This window comes from Mirounga angustirostris, unplaced genomic scaffold, assembly GCF_029215605.1.
Source record: "Mirounga angustirostris isolate CCGP_5_RB_7025 unplaced genomic scaffold, mMirAng1.0.hap1 SCAF_11, whole genome shotgun sequence".
NCBI lineage: Eukaryota > Metazoa > Chordata > Mammalia > Carnivora > Phocidae > Mirounga > Mirounga angustirostris.
Genome location: NW_026991719.1, coordinates 59,627,470 through 59,651,235, shown reverse-complemented (window position 1 = coordinate 59,651,235; position 23,766 = coordinate 59,627,470). Strand labels below are relative to the sequence as shown.

The following is a 23,766-nucleotide window of genomic DNA, read 5'->3' as shown; positions in this document are numbered from 1 at the left end:
AAGTGGGTTTACTTTTTCGCTTTGGTCCAGGATATGATTTAATATTGCAGCCATAGGTATAGTCCAGTTGGTTTATTTTAATGTAATTTGGTTTTTACCTCTTTTGGAAGTATGAAAAGTGATTAAAGAGATAAGGCCTAGCTACTGTGTTTGGCTATATGCCAAGGCTGGGAAATTGTTCATTGTTAAATCTCATTATAAGCTTGAGCTTTTCAAGGTTCAGGGATTGGGGGTATAAATATGATATATTGGCCTTTTGTGCCTTTTTATTCTATCTCTGCCACAAAACATGAGAGTAGCGATGCCTTTTTAGTTGGAGGTATTTGTGGAACCTGTTTGGCAAGAAGGCAATGGAGAAGTATAAGTTTTATAAGAAAACTATGACATTGCCCACTTTATGAAGTCAATTATACCCTTTCCCCTTCATCTTTTTATACAGATACATTGGTAAGCTAAAAAGCTTAGTGTCCCTGATGTAAAACAAACACAGAGGTCCAGCTGAAAAAAATATTAACATCATATTTGAGACTTTTTGGTGCACATCCATGCATCCTGGCAGGAGCAAGAAGAACCATTTTGAGTGGCATTGCTTACTGCCCATTTTAATTCATATCCATATTTCCTCATGGCTTGTTTCCCACCAGTGCCTGAAGACATCCCCCAGTCTGACTGATTGGGGGTAGTGTAGTATACAAATGGTCCTGAGCCTTCTTGGAAATGTGGTCTATGCCATTGTTTCTCAAACTGAAGTAATTTGTCAGGATAAAATGCCTTTTAAAGGAACAAAATGTTTTGAGGAACACTGACTTAAAGTTATTTGAAATGTAAACGTTTTCCAGTTTTAAGATACCTTTATTAAAGATATAAATGTTTTATATAATTTATATAGGATTTAGGGATCCATGAAGATATATCCACAAACCCCCAGGGTTCTTATCACCCCAATTTGAGAAACACTGGTCTATGCTTATGAGATCTTCTATTGTTACTAATCAAATTATTCTATATTAATATACAAGTATAACTTTATTGGAATTTGTTTTAAAGGGATGAATTCTGAGCTGGTTTTGTACCTCCAGTCAAGAGGAAGGATGGATCAACTTTAAGTGGATTGAAGCCTGCACTAGACAGCATCCAAAGGTGAATCTTGGAGTTATATTTCAATTCATTGCTTGAAATAAAGTCTTTAGCATTTGTAAAATGGGATTCTCTGCGAATGTGGGCATCTTCAAAATTGAGATAATCCTTGTGTTAATTCCACAAACTTTGTTGGGTCACACTGGAATAAATAAAACCAAAGACATGATTCTTGATAAGGAGGATCCCCAAATTAACAAATCATTATGGTATTGGGCAATTTGATGTGTACCATAAAAAATGTTGGGAAGTTCTGTGGGGCACAGAGGAAGAAGAGTGGAAGAAACATCCTTAATGAACAAAGTGGCAAGGGGAAAATGAAAAGTGTGACTAGGGAGCACCCTGGTCAGTTTACTCGGGATATATAAGCTGAGGGTCTACAGACCCTACACCAGTATTTCTTGCTTTTTGCAAATGCATTTTAATGAAGCACATAATTTCTTAAATAGAGTGAATCACTTTTTTAAAAAGATTTATTTATTCCAGAGAGAGAGAGAAAGAATGTGAGGTTGGGGAGGGGCAGAGGGAGGAGGAGAAACTCAGACAGACTCCATTCTGAGCATAGAGCTTGATGTGGGGCTCAATCCCACCACCATGAGATCACCACCTGAACCGAAACTGAGTTGGATGCTTAACTGACTGTGTCACCCAGGTTCCCCTGGAATGAGTCACTATTTTTTTCATGGGTTTGGGGGCAGAAGGAATGAGATGCTGGCAAAATTATGAAAAAGTTCTGAACTGGGACTAAGAACACCTGACCTTTGGTTCTGTCTCTAACCTTAGATCAAATCACCATCCATCTCAACTTCAGTGTCTAGGGATGGTTGATGAATTAAGACAGAGACTTGAATTGAGTATCTCAATCTTTAAAAATGACATTTTGTCATTTGGAAAATTGAAGGCACTTAAGTTTCTTTCTTTCTTTCTTTCTTTTTTCTTTTTTTTTTGCATTTCCCTACATGGTTATTGTGTTTTCCTTTCTGACTTTCTTCCTTAGAGAACCTTAATATACAGGATTGGAAGAAGTTTTCTGACCCTGGTTTTGTGCATCTTCTCCCATATCCCCCTTTACTTTTTCTACCTATCTTTCTGTAACTTATCTACACATTTCTCTAACAACCTCCCTAAATTGTAGGAAATCGTAAGACCTGGGGCTGCTATGATAAAGCATTCATAATTTTTCAGGATATCTGGGCCCTGGTTAGCAAATGTATACCTGCATGGGAGTTTTTGACTTAAGAATTTTAAAAGTTGATCTCTGGTGGCTGCTAAAATGTATACCTGCATGGGAGTTTTTGACTTAAGTAAAGAATTTTAAAAGTTGATCTGTGGTGGCTGCTAAGATATTCTTATTTGTGAAAGCATCCTGGGAGAATTTTTTACCAGCTTAAAGAAAGAAGAAAACTGATAGCTGAACTGAGCTAACTGTTCCCCCAAACCTTATAAATTTGGATGGTGAAGACTACTGATGTGTATGATTAAACAGAGCTAATGCCTTCTTCTGCTTCGAGTCTTACAGATTGGATTGGATGAAAACTCAATTTTCTCACGATAGTTTTGGCTATAGACAAATAGCACTTAACACTGGTGTCCCTCAAAGTCCAACTCAAGTTGGATGTCAAGTATTTGAGACTTAGCTGATCCACTGAATTTAACAAGTTAAACTTCAGTGGCTCTGCACAGTTACATATCATTGTATTGATGGCATTGAGTTGCCTATTTTTATTGGTGATTTAGGCTTTACTTGATTTTCCTTGACCTCTCCAAATTAGAGCACTGAGACATTGAATATTAGGCTCCGTGTGCACCCTATACAAATGAGTTTGATAAAGAACTCTTTCCTTTACTATTTTGATGACTATGTTGGAAATGAGCTTTTGATTTCTTCATGTTAGGGTGAGAGATTGAAGGAAAATTTAAATTTTACTCATGCTAGATTTCTTAGATGATGGATAGACTTAAAGAATTATTTTGTTTGACCAACTGGAATGCTATTCTTCTAGTTTCCCTAGAAATATTAGAAGCTATACAATAGACCCAGTACCTTCTTATTGCATAAAATATGTAATTGAATGCTTGTAACAGTTTCAAAATAGGGATATGGCTGGGAGATCAGTGTACATTACGGGGTTTCATTATAAGATGTCTAAGTTACCTTATCCATAGCTCTGAAAACTTTTGGCATACTGTATTTTTACATTACTGGATCTAATTATAAAATATCTAGGTGACTTTAATCAATAGCTTTGAAAACTTTGGCATACTGTATTTTATGTTTGTTAGTATGCTTGCTGCTGTATAATATAATCGATATGCAGTTACTCTTATGATCATTAGAGTTTTCTGGCCTTACATGTCTCCCTTGACTGAAAACTGCTATAACTGCTACCTTCATTTTATAAAATGTATTGAGTAGGTCCTTCCATATGGTCTGTGATGAACAAGAACAAGAGTTCAAGTTGCTAATTTTAATAACTTTTTGATATTATGGATTCTTGATATTTGGGCCTCATATGTTTCAACTTAAAAACTGACTACAATTAAATCCCTATAAACAGAAAAGAAAAAGCAAGTCTTTAGGCCAGATTTGCCAACAATGATGTTACGTACTGTAGCAAAATCTGGAAAACAGAATTACCAGTTCTCAGGTTCCATTTTGCTTGCTTTTTTTTTAAATTTTATTTTATTATGTTATGTTAGTCACCATACAGTACATCATTCGTTTTTGATGTAGTGTTCCATGATTCATTGTTTGCGTATAACACCCAGTGCTCCATGCAATACATGCCCTTCTTAATACCCATCACCATGCTAACCCATCCCCTCGCCCCCCTCGCCCCCCTCCCCTCTAAAACCCTCAGTTTGTTTCTCAGAGTCCATAGTCTCTCATGGTTCGTCTCCCCCTCCGATTCCCCCTCCTTTGTTTTTCCCTTCTTTCTCCTCATGTCCTCCATGCTATTCCTTATGTTCCACAAATTAGTGAAACTATATGATAATTGACTTTCTCTACTTGACTTATTTCACTTAGCATAATCTCCTCCAGTCCCATCCATGTTAATGTGAAAGTTGGGTATTCATCCTTTCTGATGGCTGAGTAATATTCCATTGTATATATGAACCACATCTTCTTTATCCATTTGTCTGTTGAAGGGCATCTTGGCTCTTTCCACAGTTTGGCTATTGTGGACATTGCTAAGCAAGAAAGAACAAATGTTGTAGAGGTTGTGGAGAAAGGGGAACCCTCTTAGACTGTTGGGAATGCAAGATGGTATAGCCACTTTGGAAAACAGTGTGGAGGTTCCTCAAAAAATTAAAATAGAGCTACTCTATGACCCAGCAATTGCAGTACTCAGTATTTACCCCAGAGACACAGATGTAGTGAAGAGAAAGGCCATATGCTTACTTTTTTTTGAAAAACAAAAACAAAAACAAAAAAAAACCCAAAACCCCCTGCAATTTGTAAGCCTTCAGCATCTAGTTGGCAGATTTAAAAGAAAAAAAAACTTATTTTAGAGTATTACAGAATGGTTTTGAAGATAGTACAGAGAGAGTTCCTATATACCCCATACCCATTTTACCTTATTATTAACATTTTATAGTACTATGATACATCTGTCACAATTAGTGAACCAATATTGATACATTATTAATAACTAAGGTCCATACTTTATTTACATTTCCTTAGTTTTTCTGTAATGCTCTTTTTATGTTCCAGGATCCCATCCAGGATACTACCTTGCAGCTAGTAGTCATGTCTTCCTTAGGCTCTTAGTTATGACAGTTTCTCAGACTTTCCTTGTTTTTGATGGCCTTAACAACTTTGAGGACTAATGGTCAAGTATTCTGTAGCATGTCCCTCTATTGGGATTTGTCTGATATTCTTCTCATGACTAGACTGGGCTTGAGTTTTTGGGAAGAAGATCATAGCAGTACACTGCCACTCTTCTTTCTCGAGTACGTACTATCAGCGTGACATACCACTACTGATGTTGACTGTTATTACTTGGCTAAGGTACTGTTTGCCAAGTTCTTCCACTTAACATTTAAAATTATTTTTTTCCCCTTCCCATACTGTATTTGAAGGGAGGCCAGATGTGCTTAAAGAATGGGAAGTTATCCTCCACCTCTTTGATGGTTGAGTGTCTACATAAGTTATTTAGATTTCTTCTGCACAGGAAATGTGTCTGGTCTTCCTAAATTATGTATTTATTTGAGAATTCATTTATATCAATATCGTTTCATGAATATTTATATTCTGATAATAATTCATTACTACTTATTTTTGTTCAGATTGTTCTAGTTTTGGCCTTTGGGAGTTCTTTCAGTTGGCTCGTTGGACATAACCCCACCCTTGTGGGTTTCTTTTTTTTGTTTGAGCACTTTCTTTCTTTGTGGCATTACCAAGATGCTCTGGGCTCATTTGTATCTTTCTTATCCCAGTCCTAGGATCTACCATGTCTTCAAGGAGTCCTGATTCTTCTTATTAGAGAACAGTATTAGAAATCAAGATGTGATGAGTACTGGGTGTTATACTTAACTAATGAATCATTGAACACTACATCAAAAACTAATTATGTGGCTAACTGAACATAATTAAAAAAAAAGAAACACATTTCTAAAAAAAAAAATCAAGATGTGAGTGTTATGTGTGCTCATTGCTACTGGGGTGTCATTGCTTCAACACCTGAGTTGATAAGAATGAGGAGGTATACACATGCATATTAACTCGTGCATGTATTTATTAATATTTGTATATGTAATAATCTGTATCTATTTTAAGCTAAACATGGGTTTATACAGATGTTTCCAACTCTGATCTATTACCCCAGGAATTGTTAATAGTATCCTTTGCTTATCTGTTACTTCCCACTCCCAACAACCTGGCTTGGTTGGGAGATTTTTTTTATGTTCATGTTAGGGTAGGTGAGAACACTGACAGTTGTCTCTGTGGTTGAGTTTAGGGAGAGTTTAGCTATAGGTTGATTAAAAGTTCCTGAAACTAAAAATGACTAAGAGTTCCTGATGTTTCTTTTAGTTTTGAAACTTATAATAGGTTACAGAAACAAACCTTTCTTAAGAACTAAGATCTACCCAATTTCCAAATTTGCACCTCACTTTCAGATTAAATTACTCTGATACAGTTAGGTAATCTGTTCCTTGGTTATGCATTTATTTTCTCAGTTTTTTTTTTTCTGATAATTACAGTATCTTGAGAACACTGGAGGTGGGAGGAAGGAGAAAGACGTGTTCCTATGTGAGGTAGGGGGAATCCATTTAGTGATCTCCAGCTGGTTGTCCAAAGTACCTATATCACTCAAAGAGTAGACTTATTTCTTGGCAATATGTAATCCAATTGAGATTTTCAACAGTTTAATTTTATTTGATTTTATTCAAGCTAATGTATGCTAATTTTAAAGTGTTCTGATTAATGTTACAGGTATTGCATATAGAGTAGTAACAAAATAATACAAATTTGTATTGGGCATAATTTTAATATTTTATGTCAAATATTTGAGATACTTTCTGAAATCTGTATAACAAGTTTGACAGTAGGGAGCTGTTGTCTCAAAGTTTTCCTTTTTTCCCTCCAAAATTTATTATGAACATCTTCAGAAAAGTTGAAAAATTTGTTCAGTGAACACCAACATGTTCCTCTCTTAGATTCTACAATTACCATTTTGCTGTAATTTGAGTAAACATTTTTTTTTGTAATTTTGATTAAGCTTTTCCTTAAAAAAGTTCTTACGTCCCTTTGAGTTCATGGAAATAATTTTTTTTAAAGATTTTATTTATTTATTTGAGAGAGAGAATGAGATAGAGAGCATGAGAGGGGGGAGGGTCAGAGGGAGAAGCAGACTCCCCGCTGAGCAGGGAGCCCGATGCGGGACTCGATCCCGGGACTCCAGGATCATGACCTGAACCGAAGGCAGTTGCTTAACCAACTGAGCCACCCAGGCGCCCCATGGAAATAATTTTTAAGCTAAGGGTATGAACAAAATAAGAAGAAAGTCTTTCTGCTTAGGTCTATAGTACAACTGTAAAACAGCAAATGTGCAAAATAATAGTAAATAAATGGCTACTAAAATGGGTAAATGGTACTATTACCACATTGCTTCTTTGTAGCATGGCATGTCTCCTCTTTCATGTGCTTTGTTAATGCCCTTAACCAAATTATTCTTTTCAAGCTGCAGCAAGATCTTGTTATAGCACATACCAATGCTATTTTTTTTTTCATTTGGCACAAACCTCATTTATATATTGGTTTCTTCTGTTCTTTAAGCTCTAGGCAACAAAAATAGGACCACTTGCCACCAATCTGGCACTGGAATTCTCCATTATAAGGTAGTCATCTAGATGATCTAGACTGTTTTCATGGTGAAATATAAAAATGTTAAAAAATTTTATAGAAACCTCCTATACCCCTGAGTGTCCTTGCCCATATCCCAGAGGCAAAAGACCTGAATTGAGAGACGACATGGATTTAAGTACCATTTGGCCACCTACTTACTAGTTGTATAACACTGATGGAGTCTCATCTTCAGGGCTTCCAGTTTCTTTATGTAAAGAATGAAAATGTCTGATTACATGATCATTAATACCCCTTTTTAGCTGTGATGCTTCTGTGACTTGGCTAGTGTTAGAGTACTTGAACCAGATGGCCAGGTATGCCACTTGGTTTTTATGTCTAAAGTATTTTGACATTTTGTTGAACTATGAGATGACAAATCAGGAATTTCAAAATTCTTGTCAATGAATATGGAACCCTAATATATGGTTCTGTACCAGTTCCAAAATGTGACCACTTTCTCTGGCCTTAGTTTCCCTTTAAGGGAGAGGGAATCTCCTTGAATATTTCATCACTATAACAACAAACAAAACTAGAAGGCTTTGATCTAAAGCAGCCATACTCAGTAAATATGGTTCAGAGCAGCTCAGAAGATCTGGGGAGACTGGAATAGTCATTTCCTTTTAGGTATCTTAACTAGGGTGTGTATAAATGAATTTGTACTTCAATCCATTAATTTAAAAATTCTTTGGGTAAATTTGCTTGTACATGGAGTGTCCATTTACTGTCATTAATGGGATTTCAGGAAGGAGCAGAATAAATATGTATAAATATGTATGAACTGCCATGTTTAACTTGGAAGTCCATATTTGGAGATAAACTATCTAATCTTAAATAAGATAAAGATGGGGAAGGATGTTGCCAAGAGATTTTGAAGCCTGTTCTGCTCATATTGAGAACATCATAGAACACTGGTTTCACTGGACATCTTATCTAGAGAGTAGAGTTGAATAACTGACCTTTCATACACTACTGTTAGAACTTGTTTGATATTGATATAAAGGTCCTTATAATAAGGGAATTCCTGATCAGGAATCTGGAAACCATACCTGCTGCTTTCCACATCATACAAAGTGCTTTCAGGATTGCAAACCTGGCTTAGACCTGCTTCAGTGAGCTCCTATCCTATTGTAAAGGTGACTAGTGAATTAGTAAAAAAGATCAAGGCAGTTGTACTTTAAGGTAGTCGTAGCAGTTGGTCTGCTACCTTGTATCTTATATTTTCAGCAAAAGGATGACCCTTAGGCCACAAATTTGGTTAGCCCTTAAGGTGGGTATATAAACCCATATAAAAATATGAGTTTGACCCATGGTTTTCTTTTATTTTTCTGCACTTGCCTAATCCTTCTGTGATACTGCCAGTCCTTGCTCTTATAAGACCTTAGGGAGACCAGATAGGCTAAAGAGGAGAGACAGGACATGCCTATATCTAATACTTCAGGTTAATGCGTCCTAGTTTTTGTTTGTTTGTTTGTTTTTGAGGGTTTCTCAGCAGTTCTGGTATCCTCCTGAGCCCTGTCTTTCTTCTCAAGGACATTCAGAGCATGTGAAGCCTGAGGACTGCAAGTAGGTGTAAGCAGCTTCACATTCAGCAGATCTTTCTTTTTGAGAATCTGGATAAGCTCCAAATAATATTTAAAATGATGGCTATCAAGCCACCTGGGGAAAAAAAGGTAGTTTGGGGAGCTCATCGTTGTGGGAATTCTGTCTTTGGCTTTATAGACTTTAACTTCCTGCTGCTCTACTTTTTAAAACAGAAAATGAGCCAGTTTTTATCAATTCCTACAGTGGTTTTTTTTTTTTTTTGCATATACATATATATTTTAACATTACAGATGAGTTTGGCCTATCATTTCATTTATCCTTCTGAGTTAGGCTCCAGTGAGGTCTGTAAGGACAAGCATACTTGATCCCCATTTCATAAACAAAGAATGAGAGATGCAAAACAATAAATTACTTCCATTCACATCTCAAAGCTACTTAGCAGGAAAGACCAAACAAACCTATATCTGATTAGCAGCCCTTGAAATTATTTCCACCTTCCTTTAGCAGACTGGTAGTTAAGTGTTGTGGATTTGTTGATGCAAAGTACCAACTCAATATGTGTCAAAGCCCCGATTTGGCAGGCCCAATTCTATTGTCACTGTCATTTCCTTGTTTTAAAAAGTTGAGGGGGGACGCCTGGGTGGCTCAGTCGGTTGGGCGTCTGCCTTCGGCTCAGGTCATGATCCCAGGGTCCTGGGATCGAGTCCCGCATCAGGCTCCCTGCTCCGTGGGGAGCCTGCTTCTCCCTCTGCCTCTCTCTCTCTATCTCTCATGAATAAATAAATAAAATCTTTAAAAAAAAAAAAAGTTGAGGGTTGGGGTACCTGGGTGGCTCAGTTGGTTAAGCCTCCGACTCTTGGTTTTGGCTCAGATCATGATCTCAGGGTTGTGAGAATGATCGAAACCTGTGTTGGGCTCCACACTGGGCATGGAGCTTGCTAAAGATTGTCTCTCTCCTCTCCCTCTGTCCCTTCCCGCCCCCCCAACCTCCCTCCTTGCTCACTTTCAAAAAAACAAAACAAAAACAAAACTTGAGGGTTTTTTAATTTGAAGAATCATAAAATTGTTGAAAGGTGGAAAAACAAAGACCCAAGGGTCTGTGTAAGCTATTTATTGGTTTCCTAGCTTTCTGTATCTTTTTTCCTTTTGCATAGATTTGCTTAACTGTTATAATAACTGGTGTTTTATATGCCTGTAACCATTCTTGACTTCTCTGAATATCCTGGGACTCTGGTGGTGCCCCATTTACATAAGAGTTCAAGAAATGTACCATGTGGATTGAGTAGAAAACAGTTTTGTTTACCTTGGCAATGCTCCAGCAACTTACTGCTTGACATGCAAGTTTTAAAAGAGGGGAATGCTATAAAAATAAAATAGAATGAGAGGCCCTCTGATTGAGGTAGATCACTCAGTTCTTAAAATACTGCTTTATAAAAGAAGCCTGAGGCAATGTGAAGAAGAATTCTTAACCCATAGGGTCAGATCACATGGGAGCTTTTCTAAGTGACTTGATTGGCTCACTTGGTTGAGAAAACTTTATTTCTACTATTTTCAACTCCTTAATTTCTTGAACTCCACTATTTTATGATGAGAATACCAGGGTATTAATAATACCCTCTAGGGAAATGCTCATCAGTGGAGACAGTACAGTATGGGAATTTTGGTAATCAGCTCTAAATTGCTCCTGGAGATGAGGGGAGGTGCAAGGAATGGAGCTGGAATAAACAGAAGAATTTATGTGTTGCTAGGCTCGTAGCGAGGATATAGAGCACTAAATCTTCACCCCTCAATCCATCTGAAGCAAAGGGTAGACATTGTTTAATTTAACTACTAGTTGCTAATTGGGGCAGACTTTCCCAGTGTTCTGCATTTCAGTAACTTACTTTTCTTTGATCTCTTCTCCAGATCTTCCTCAGAAGAATAGGCTTGTTGCTCTATAGTGTTAGTGACCCGTTCCCTTTGACGATCCCTAGGTGGAGATGGGGCATGAGGATCCTCCAGGGGAAAAGCTCACTACCACTGGGCAACAACCCTAGGCCAGGAGGTTCTACCAAGATTCTTCCCTGGGCCCAGGGAGGAAGATGAAGTCTCAAAACAACCACCACCCATCAGAGGTGGGTAAGTTGTCTCTAAAAGCATAACTAATAGCTATTAATTCTGACCTTGTTTTATGCTGCACATAGCTTTCCACTGAGATTGTTTCCATCATTATCGACTGTGTCTGGTTTGGTAAAAATAGCTTCCTAACTAACTGTGTGTGAAATGGGTGAAAATGATGTGAAGAGAGTAGCAGGCTGCGTGAGTTAGGATATTTAGGGTGGGACTAGTGTGTGGTAGAAACTTACAGCTAAATTATTCTTTCTTTTAGGAGAACATGGGCAACAAGTGCCACATCTGTGACCTTGATCATGGGCAGATTACCATTTTGGACCCTCTGGTCCCCAGAGTCTTTCTTGAGGCCCTGTTGGGGAATTTTGACAATCATTTACATACTTCAAGATGGCTTAGGATGTCTTTGGGATAAAACACAAAACAAGCTGTTTGAGAAGATAAATAGGAATTGTATACTTGCTGATTAATGGAACCTGACCAGAAATGGCACAAAGTTTCTGTTGTCAGGTAAGAACCAGAACCTTGCATACTCTGTGTTGGTGATAAGAGAAGCTGATTGGGGGGTGCAGGTTGGGAGATGGAGGTAACCATTCAGTAAGTAGTAAACCCTAATTATACAGATTTTGTACAGATTATTCAACCAAAAGACTAAGACTGTGATTGATGGTGTTTCCAGTGACTCACTAAGTGTTATTAGGCAAGACATTTTCCTGTGATTACCATAGTTTCCTGTTTTTTTGAACAAAGAACTTGTATTCGTTTTATCTAAGGACTTAAAGGCTTCAACTTTATGTTTCTAAGCTTTGTAGAGATAGTTTTCTATAGCTCATTAATTTGAATCTTCCCATAACTCTTGCACAGTACTCAGTGAATACTTTTATATGGCATTTACATGGTTTCCCTCTCATTTTTTATAGCTCCTGATTGTTCCCTTCTTATCTGCCAAATCACTGTCTCCCAAAAGCAGTGCAGAGTGCAAGAAAGTGGAACATACCAAAGGAAGATCAACATGCCTGGCATGCTACCATTTTAGAACAGCAGAATGAAGTAAGTTGTTGGTGTTGTAATCCTGTGAGGTTCACTTTAGAGCTCATAGCTGTTTGTTGTAGGTTTGTATGGGATGAGGCATGATGGTCTAACATGGAGGGGGTGCCCAAGGTGAGATGTGAGGATAACCAGTAACCTGTATTACCAACTGGGTTCACTGAAGCAATTCAAAGATATTACAGTCTGCGTACCAGTTGTGTCTGAGTAATTGAGTCTCACCTTGTCTCTTCTTTGTCTTCACTGCATAAATGCTTTGCCACTCTTAGAGGCCTAAACTGTGGAAGCCTAAAACAAAAAGAGGGTTTTTTTTTGTTTTTTGTTTTTCCTGAAAGAGTGGCTCTTTCTCACCTCCTCTTGTGAAAGAAACTATCTGCAGTTAAGATTTAGTGTTAAAGGAAGCCCAGTCCATGAAGCTGCCATTATAGTTGTGAAGCATGTGAAAATGAAGTTAGTTTTTTAAAGGATGGAGAAAAACGAAGATATAAAGTGAGGTGATTGACTAGATGCTCTCTAAGGGCCCTTTATTATAATATTCATGCATGTGTGGCATCTTGTTTGGCTCTTTTGGAAATCCTTGTAAACAGTTGAAGCAGAATATTAAAAGTATACATTCTGTGTTTAAATCTTCTGCCACTCATTAGGTGTATGGCCTTTGTTAATTTAGAGTTTTTGGTTAGACTTGTAGGTGACAGTTAAGTGAAATCATGTATGTAAAGTGTTCAGTACAGTGTTTGGCCCATGGTAAGTAAAAGGTAACCCAAGAAGTTTTATAAGTTCATTTGGCACAATACAAGTGACCACAAATACCATCTAATGGCAGGCAGAGTTGGCATATTTTGGTTCTATGTAAGAAATTTGTAAGGTAAAAGTTTATAAATAGGAAACATCTAAGTTGGTGGTTGTTATTATAATTATTATTGTTAGTAATATAAGTAGTATTGGTACTAATAATAGCTAATTGTAACTATTAATGTACTTTTTGTTTTTCTTTTGTTGTCTTCTTTTTGTGATGCTTCTCATATGCCTTTTGTGCCCCGTACTGTATCTTGTCTTTACTTATCCTCTTCCTCTGAATGTCTGCCTTTGCTTATCTCTTTCACTCATAAGTGTGTATGTCTTTGCTTGTCTATTTCTTTCTTGAATCTCTTTGGTTTTCTTTCTCTGTCTAAAGTGTGTCTTAGCCATCCCATGATTCTCTTGCTAGTTTCTTCTCTGTATCTTTGTCTCATTTTGTTTTTTGTTCCTAAGAGTGGTCTGTGCCTTGTCTTAGATGTCTCTCTCTAGTTTTGTTGTTGTTGTTGTTGTTGTTACTGATTCTCTTTACTCTCCTAGAACTGGCTCTTCTTTCACTGTTCTTCCCTTTTTGTCTCTGAGTCACATGCTGTGTGCTTTTTGTTCATTTCTTGTTCTGCCTATACCTCTCTTCTTTTACTGTTGTGAACTCTTGATTGTTCGTCTTCCCTTCCCCTTGTTGTTGGTTTGACGTTTCACCTTTTTCTCATTCTGGCTTCCCTTCTGCTTTTTCTACTCATTATCTCACATTTCTCTTTTCTATATATTTGTTCTGCCTCTCTTGGCCATTTTCTGTCTTTTTTTCCCCTGCTAAGTGTCTCTTTGTTCTTTGTGATTTTCCATTTCAGCATTCATCTCTGTTCTTTGTGATTTACTATTTCAGCATTCATCTCTGTTCTTTGTGATTTACTATTTCAGCATTCATCTCTGTTCTTTGTGATTTACCATTTCAGCATTCATCTCTGTTCTCTTGTTTCTTCTCTGCTTTTCCCCTTCTGCTTACCTTTGAGTATTTCAGTCTCTGTATGTGTCTGTGTTCCCCCCCTTTGACTTTATGCAGTCCTCTCTCCTTGCATATTTTTGTGCATCTGTGTGGTCATGTGTGTGTGTTTGTAACAAAGGGGTTTCCTAACCCCTTCCCAATAGGTGCAGAGTGCCAGCTATCAAAATCATGCAGAGCTGTTCGTTATGCCAGGACACCTTGTGAGATGATCTAAGACCTATGATAGACAGAAGGTGGAAGACCCAGAATGGATAGAAGGCCCAATGGTTTGAGACTTGAGACCTGAGGACAAACATGGAAAACCTGTGTTTCAAGATAGATGGAATCCTCAGACTTGAGATCAACAAAGCCCTGACAGCTATGATGTAAAAAGGTGGCTCTTGTTGGAGAGAAGACCTGACTGAGTTGGATGGAAAGTTCAAATCTTGAGTTAGAAGTCCAAAGACCCAGAGTGGGAGACTGTAGGCCTAAGTGTGGGGACCCATGGAAGGCTTGAGACCTAAGACACAAGGTCTAAGACTTGAGATAAAAACCTAAGATCCAGGATGGAAGGCCCCAGACACACAAAAAGACCCAGGACTCCTGCCTGTCTAAATGGACAGAAGGCCGAAGAGAGAAAGATGTCTCAAGGCTAAATTAGGTGGGAAGCTGGAAGCCCATGACACAGCATCTGGGAAGAATAGAAGCCCCAAGACTAAAGGAAATCCCAAGATGAAAACACTAAACCCCAGCTTCTTTCTATTGCTACCCACCCTACCCCTTGACATTTTCAGTTCTCCCTTTCCAGTTCTTATGTTTTCATTTAAGCCCACTTCTTTTGAGGAGCCCTTTTTGATGTTGCTATTACCTTAGGAAACGTATCTTTAGATTGGCAATATTATGCGTGGGCCAGTCTTAAGCCAAATTTTATCACAGTTTTGAGCCATTTATTGTTTATTTTTTAAATTTCCATTTCTCTTCACCTCTGCTCCTTGAGAGACACATATAGGTAACATTGTATTTCAGTCCTCCCTTTTCCTTAGAAGCTCTAGCCTGATGAGCAAAGGCAAGCGTCAGGCTGTTGGGGGAAAAAAAGTGCCAGGCTATCTAGAGGAAATGTGAAGAGATGTTCCAGGCCAATGAGAAGAATTAGACAAGAAATACCCAGATATGCCATCCTGTTGAGAAGCACCAGCCTGCAACACCTTTCTTCTTTGAGCTTGGGTGAGCAGGATTCTTGGGGTTTGGGATTCCTAGTAATGGTTACAAAATGAATGATTGGGCCTGGGATGGGGTGAGGCTCCAAAGAGACAGTTTGAACTCCCTGCTTATAGTAGTGGCCTAATAATTTGGTAGATTGTGCTAGCATTGCTCCTGGGTTTAACACCCACCTCTAGGCTTAAAGGTGAGAGAACTTGGGAATATTAGCAGGTTTAATCCTTTCCTTGATTTTTCCCCCCTTACCACGAGGGCAGATAATTTAAATAACTGAGAATATACGTGAAAGCACTGTAAAGCACAGAAAAAACAAGGCATTCTCATTAATAGTATATTGGCAGCCATGCACAGCTAACATTTAAAGTGCACTGTCAGTTGTGAAGCATTATGTAAATCAGGAGTCATCACGCACTTTCCATAAAGGGTCAGATGGTAAATATTTTAGGTTTTGTGGGCCATATGGTCTCTGACACATTTTTTTCCTTTACAACCCTTTAAAAAGGAAAAACTATTCTTAGCTGGTGAACCAAGTAGATTTAGTCTGGGGGCCATAGTTTTTATCACCCCTGATGTAAATACCAGGGACTATGTGCTGAATAATAATATTTCTGTATGCCTGTCCCTGTGTACTAAGGATGCAATATTTATTTATGATCACATCCAGGTAACTTGAAGAAAAATATGTGAATGTGCTTTGTAAACTATAAAGCACTTAAAGATTTATGAGTTTCAGAGTTGATGAATGAATATTGATTACATAGTATCTATATTCTAAAAGAAGCCTGAATAAAGTACTTTGTCAAAAGTATATAATACTATGCAGATACTAGGAATTGTTTGAAAAATGAATAACTCCTATATTTTTGGCTATCGTGTTTCTGCTGCTCTGGTAATTTTTAGGTAAAAATACAGTATTCCAGGTAGCAGAGAAGCAAACACATGGAAACTGCTTTGAAACCATAAAATATACTGCAAGCACAGGGTATTAAACTATTGTGAGCCCTTAAAATGTGCCGCATACCATGGTAGGTGCTACAGATGTCAAAGGGAAAAGAAGTGTTCTCATTATGGAATTAAAAATTTCAGAGTATGAGGTGCATGTTAACGTGCTTTATATACTAAAGCACTATATAAAAGCCAGTGGGTTACATGTTTATGAATGGATGAATATTAATTGCCTTTTATGGGCCCGGTACTGTTCGGGTACTGTGAAATCTAAAATAATGCTCCCATGTAATAAGAGGGAGGTTTATGTCCTAGACTATTTAGATATAAGGAATTAGATATTGCTTGTTTTAATCAAGACTTTACTGGTCATGTCAAATTAAATGATCAGTATGTTTTCCCAGGTGACGGGAAAATGTAATGATTGAGATTGCCCTTGCACTTTCTAAAGTGCTCTATAAATATAGGACATTATCTATTTTCTGTGTGAATAAAACTTTCTGTGAGATAGGCATTTTCTGTACAAAATTCTCATTGTGTGCTTGACTATGATGAAGGTAGTATAAACAGTTATACAAACTGAGGGTTTAAATACTTGTTGAATGAATGAATATCATCAGTTGCTCACTAGGTAAACTCACTATTAGAGGCACTAAAGAGATAGACTTATCATTTCATTGTGCTTACAGCTGAGAATAAGGCAATACATGTGTAGTATTTTGGAAACTCTAAAGCACCTTGTAAGTTTAACTACTTATTTTCTAATTTGGTGCTGAGTACTAGGCTTATAAAATTATATTGCAGTCGTCATTATACTATGAAAAAAGTTGAAAAATTTTTGAGGAAAAATTACCTCTTGAACACTCTGAATGTAATATATAAAGGATTAAATATCTGATAAATATAAAACTGGATAATAATTGTCTATTATGTGCCAATCTCATAAGTCATTGGCGATGTGAAATTAGACCATCTTTATTGTGTCCTGGGTAGCAGCAGATAATGTATAAAATCAATTTATAAGTCTTATACTGCCAAAACAATATCTGCTGAGTGAACATTGATTATTTACTTTTATCCCCAGAGATAGCAAGTGGGGATGCAAAAATTCGTTATCAGAGGTGTGCAAATTTACAGAGCCTACTGTTCTATACAGATATAAGGAAATAATTTGGCTTAATGAATGATTACTGGTTACTTTCTATGAGGCTCAGAACTGTCCATGCCCTACGATACGAAAATGATTTTATCCTTATGGGGTGTTCATTGGAGGAAATAAGCAAATAGGTGGGAGATCCAGACTAAAAGTTACTTAAGCACTGCAAAGCTTATTTAATAAAAACATGGGGAAAATGGAATTGTGCCAGGCAGTATGCTAAATGCTGACCTCTGTGGAAAGATAAAATCTGAATCAGAGGTGTACTTGCTCCCTGACCTGGCTGAAGAGATGGGAAATATTTTTAAAAAGCAAGGTGTTACAGTTCTCTCAGTCTTTAAAATGCTGAATGCTGAAGGTGGAAGTGAATTCAGTCCACCCTGGTCTGGCTTGAGTCATTAAAGGAGTAAAAATAAATGACTCAGGAGTAAAAAGCAAATGGCTTTGTTTTTAGATTCATTTGAGATGAAAGACATCGTTCTAGGTCCTAAGAGAAGTGAAATGGGCCAAGTCTAAAGGGCATTAGAATACAGATTATGGATGAAGATAAGAAAATACTGAGTTTTGAGCAAATATTTGAGTGCCTGTTCTCCGGAACGTATTATGCTAGAAAAATTAGTTAAGTGGGTCTGGTCCAGAAAATGCACATTGACATGCCTTGGAGATTAAAAAAAATAGAAAAATAAGGCATGGTTCTTTTAATATTAAATGAAGACATTATTTCTAGTTCTAGAAAGTCCCAATGTCACTTGCTCATTGATCTAGTTTGAAGCCCGAAGACTGATACAAGGGCGCTTAGGACTTGTCCTTTTATTCGTTACTTTAATACTCTGTTTTTATTATAGATGAATGATTTAAGATGAGAATTAAGATGAAATAACTGGTTTTAAAAATATTTGCTCATTGACCTGGCTTAGATCCAGGAAGCCACTTGAGCAGATTTTTTCCCTACATTTTCCATATTTTGTAAAAATTTATTTACCCTGAATAAAGTACTGTTCTCAAATGCTGAGAATTAAGAAATAAAAGTCCTAGACCAAAATGTAATTTAATCTCAATAGTCTATGGTGGAAACACAAGAACAAATTTAATAAGAGACTGCAGTTCTTTTATTACTTGAATAAATGTTATTGAGCTTCTAGGATATTAAGACACTAAGAACAAGTGACCACCTTCTCTTTGGCATGTTTTGTAAAGTGGGAATAAGAGAGGGCTTTCTATTAATTCATACTAATACTGAAGGTGATGTTAAATTGGAACAGATCTGGTATAAAATGCACTTAGTTTATCTTGGAGATGCAATAAAACAAAACAACACAGAAAATGGAATGAAATTCTTCCTTAAATGGAAGTGTCTATTTAAAGGTATTCTGTTGCTAGACAGAAAACAAAAAAGATCATGACTGAAAGAAACTGATTTTTTATTAGCTTGGAGACTAGGATATAAGAGGTTACTGTTCATTTCTGCATTCTACAAGTATGTTTGAGTGCCTATTATGTATAAGGTTTTTTGCTATGTTCCCAGTTCTCCTCAGAGACACGAAGAAATGAATGCTTTCCTATAGAACTTTTAAAACTTTCCTTTTGGTCTGTTTTCTAATTAGGGGCATGGCTTAGTCCCTTAATAATGTTGTAGGTTTTAATTCCTGTTCTGTATTTCTTCTACCACTCTGGCCACTACAGTAAGCAGGGTTTTCTATTGAGCTAGCTCTTTAAGTGTGAGGAACTTTCCTTATAGTAGAATTACTTTATTTTTCTTGGCCCATTCCTCAGAAAAAATGGCTGTGACCACTGCTAGGCAGAAGGAGGGATGAGAAACAACCAATTCCCAAACCCCAGTCTCATTGGTACCAGCCTTGGGGAAACATACCCAAGCCACAGTTGGTTTTGAAACACATTTATCAGTTTTATTTGCTTTTAATTCTTTACATTTTACATTCTGACAAATATACACTGCCTAAATCTCTTTTAAGAACAATCTTCAGATGGTACATAACATAATGGGAGAGACATGATTTCTCTTTTGCAACAGCTTTGCAACTTAATCTTTAGAAATCTCACCATCAAAACATGTTCAAGAAAGGATCTCTTATAGTGGAATTATGTCAGTGAATAAAAATAGCTTAATTTTACCATATTTAAAATTATAAAATAATAGAAATTGGAAGTAATTGGCAAAAATTGGAGGTAAACAATAAAAAAATCCTCAATCTAGCGCCCAACTGGGCTTTGACCTTTTCTATTTTTAAATCACTCACAGAGGGTGGGATTAGGAGGAAGAGTGAAAGAGAAGGTCAAACCAGTTTTAAGGGCAGCCTGCTTGTGTTTTGGATTGGTTTTAAGAGCATTACTACCTCCAAATCAAACTAGGGGATTGCTTTTTTTAGTTTAATGCAATTCCAATAACTGGCCATTGTTGAGATGAAGACACAGTAGTTTTTGAGAAACAATTTTGGACTAAATGTTTATCAACTAAATACTAATGTTTGGCTTTTAATATGTGGTATCAGCTAGATTCTGTAACACTCTTATTTTCAGGTTGGGGTCGGGGATTACATTACTGGAAATTGGAAAGGAGAAAGTAACTAAAAGCCTTCCTTTCACAGTTTCTGGCATCTTAAGACTACTGCTACTGATAAGAATAAGAACATGCTGTCATCTGATTTTTATGGCATAAATGAAATTGTGGACAAATCCGTTTTTAAAGAAAATGGCTTCGTCTCTACCTTTCTACCTAAAAAGGAATCTCTGTCAAATGCTCCGATAAATGGGAAGATACACTTGGACTTGTGAACTGATGTGAAATGCAGAATTTTTTAGCTTTGAGTGTTTTGAAGATTGAAAAATCTTGCTCAGCATGGGTGACCACAAAAACAATCTAAAGCCATCTACATGTCACAACTGAGAGAAATTGGGGAATGTTGTCTAATGTCAAATAAAATGTACTGTTTTGAAAGTTTTGTATTTTGATGTGATAAGTTCTACCTCAGTGTTCCTAGGTACACTAGTAATCTCTCCCTCTCTCTCTTTTTTTTTTTTAACTACCTTAATCACCCACCATGGATAAATGGTTTGAGGTCTCATTTCTTTATTCCTTCAGTTGTTTTGGTCAGGGATACTGAGAAGTACAAACCCAATAGAAAAAAAGAAGCAAAAAACTATTGAGGTATGGGGGTGGTAGAGGAGTAAGGCATAATGAAACTTTGAAGGATGTGGGAAGTAAGATATTTTCAGGCAGGAAATGACTATAATTAAAGAATCCTGACTAGGGGAATGGATCTTTGGTGTTCCTAGAATTCTGAATGGCCAAATACCCAAATATTAGATTGGTGACTTCATAGGCATATGACTCCTTATAGTGCTTATAGGCAAGAGTTTATACTCCTTTTTGACAAAGTGACATATTGTTTTTGAAGAAAGTCTTAAGTCATTATGGGGTAAGTGACTTAAGTACATGTGCTTATAATACTGATGCCTGGAGAACTCATTATAATAACCATGTTATAAATGAGTAGGGTGTCAGGTGATAAAATTGACCCATATCATGGTGTGTTGCTTCTGAAAGGGAATGGACCTAGGTAGTCCTTGCTGTTTGTTTTCATTTCCCTGCAAGGCTAGGTGTGTGGGACAGAGATAAGTTGGTGGGGGAAAAGTGGAGAGGTTAGGAAAGAGTTCTCGCTGAGGTTATTTTTGGCTGTCTAATGAGACTCTGACTCCATTGGCAGCTCTGATTCCCTCATGGGCTGACTTACCAGTCTCCTTGTCATTTTGCTCTGCTTACTCCTGGGTTTGTGATACCATCAGTGCTCAAAATTCTGTTACAGTCCTCTTATGGAGAGGAAGTGAAAAGCACCATGTCTTCTGCTTAATGAGGAAAGGTCGGATATGGCAGTTTTAAAGGGGCAGCAGGAATATTTAGAAAATGTCAAAGCATATGGTAGTATTTTCCAGTTTTTGTATTTTCTATGGGATAAGGATGAGGTGATCACTGTGCTCCTAGTCATGTTTTGTTCTAGGCCAAAGTCACACCCACAGATTAACTTGTGCCTCCTGTCCAGTTACTCTTTTATTACCCTTGGTTATGAGACGTTTTCCTCAGTTATTTCTGGGATTATTTCCTCAGATAATGTTACTGGGACTAGTAGACATCGCCAACCTTCTACCATTTCAAATTGAAAATTTTATAATTTAACTTGGGTCTAAAATTGAGCCAGCCATTCTGTTCACAATGATTAGGCATAAAAATTGATAGTTAACGGTGCAAACTTATTTTTTTTTAATTTTATTTTATTATGTTAGTCACCATACTTAAAAAAAAAAGATGAAGGGGGCCAGGAATACCAATTGAAGGAACTTGAGACCATTCTTAGGAATTATGCCAAATGATGGAGCATCATGACAGTTAAATGGTAAATGGGGAAACCTATGAACAGGTCCCATACCTTTAATCTCTTAACTATATTGCTTCCCTTGACTTAATAAAGGTGATCTTTAAAAAAAAATAATATGAATATAGTTGACCCACAATGTTAATATTAGTTTCAGGTGTACAACATAGTGATTCAACCTCTATACATTATGTTATGCTCACCACAAGTGTAGCTACCATCTATCACCATACAATGCTATAACAATATTATTAACTTCTCTACTCCTCTGATATACTCATTCCATAATGAAACCTGTATCTCCCATTTCCTTTAACCTATTTTGCCCATCCTCCTTCCCCCCACCCTATGGCCACCATCAGTTTGTTCTCTATAGGTCTGGTTCTGCTTGTTTATTCTTTTTTTTTTTTTTTTAGATTCCACATGACTGAATTCAAATGGTATTTGTCTTAGTTTGACTTATTTCACTTGCATAATACCCTCTAGGTCCATCCATGTTGTCATAAATAGCAAGATCTCATCATTTTTATTGCTGCACAATATTCCATTGTATACATAATGCCACATCTTCCTTAACCATTTGTCTATTGATGGGTACTTAGGTTGCTTCCATGTCTTGGATAAAGGTAATTTTAAAAAATTTATTTAAATTCAATTTAACTAACATACATTGTATTATTAATTTCTGGGGTAAAATTTAGTGATTCATCAGTTGCATACAACACCCAGTGCTCGTTACTTCATTGCCCTCCTTAATGCCCATCACCCAATTACCCCATCCCCCTACCCACCACCTCCCCTCCAGAAACCCTCAGTTTGTTTCCTGTAGTCTCTTATGATATGCTTCCCCCTGTTTTCATCTTATTTTTCCTTTTCTTCCCCTATTTTCATCTGTTTTGTTTCTTAAATTACACGAGTGAAACCATATAGTTAATTGTCTTTCTCTGATTGACTTATTTCACTCAACATAATACCCTCCAGTTCCATCCACATTGTTGCAAATGGCAAAATTTAATTCTTTTTGATGGCTGAGTAATAGTCCATTGTGTATGTGTGTGTATACATATATATACATATACATGTTATCCATTCATCTGTCTATGGACATCTGGGCTCTTTCCATATTTTGGCTATTGTGGACATTGCTGCTATAAACATTGGGGTGAATGTGCCCCTTTGAATCACTGTGTCCTTTGGATAAATACCTAGCAGTACAATTGCTGGGTCATAGGGTAGTTCTATTTTTAACTTTTTAAAAAAACTTTATTTATTTATTTATTTTTAAAAATTTTATTATGTTATGTTAGTCACCATACAATATACCATTGGTTTTTGATGGGGTGATCCACGATCCATTGTTTTTGTATAACACTCAGTGCTCCATGCAGTACGTGCCCTCCTTAATACCCATCACCGGGCTAACCAATCCCCCCTCCCCCCTCCCCTCTAAAACCCTGTTTCTCAGAGTCCATAGTCTCTCATGGTTCATCTCTCCCTCCAATTCCCACCCCCCATTTTTCCCTTCCTTCTCCTAATGTCCTCCATGTTATTCCTTATGTTCCACAAATAAGTGAAACCATATGATAATGACTTTCTCTGCTTGACTTAGTTCACTTAGCATAATCTCCAGTCCCATCCATGTTGATGTAAAAGTTGGGTATTCATCCTTTCTGATGGCTAATATTCCATTGTATATATGGACCACATCTTCTTTATCCATTCATCTGTTGAAGGGCATTTTGGCTCTTTCCACAGTTTGGCTATTGTGGACATTGCTGCTATGAACATTGGGGTGCATATGGCCCTTCTTTTCACTACATCTGTGTCTTTGGGGTAAATACCCAGGAGTGCAATCGCTGGGTCATAGGGTAGCTCTATTTTTAAAATTTTGAGGAACCTCCACACTGTTTTCCAAAGTGGCTGTACCAACTTGCATTCCCACCAACAGTGTAAGAGGGTTCCCCTTTCTCCACAACCTCTCCAACATTTGTTGTTTCTTGCCTTGTCCATTTTTGTCATTCTAACTGGTGTAAGGGTACCTCAATGTGGTTTTGATTTGGATTTCCCTGATGGCTAATGATGATGAATACTTTTTCAT

The 23,766-nt window shown here is 37.1% G+C and overlaps 1 long non-coding RNA gene across 6 annotated transcripts in view; it reads left to right on the top strand.

Annotated features, from left to right (window-relative positions):
• Nucleotides 1-20,236, top strand: part of LOC123847837 (uncharacterized) — a 41,328-nt gene extending 21,092 nt beyond the window's left edge. For 2 of the 6 annotated variants that reach the window (XR_010406155.1, XR_006791607.3), the window contains exons 2-6: nt 1,048-1,140; nt 10,934-11,146; nt 11,397-11,647; nt 12,058-12,187; nt 13,295-20,236. This is a non-coding gene — a long non-coding RNA (uncharacterized LOC123847837). Of the gene's footprint in view, nt 1-1,047; nt 1,141-6,342; nt 6,397-10,933; nt 11,147-11,396; nt 11,648-12,057; nt 12,188-13,294 lie in introns of all 6 variants that reach the window. The other 4 variants (XR_010406157.1, XR_010406154.1, XR_010406156.1 and 1 more) reach the window with 4 other exon arrangements.
• Nucleotides 20,237-23,766: the final 3,530 nt, after the last annotated feature.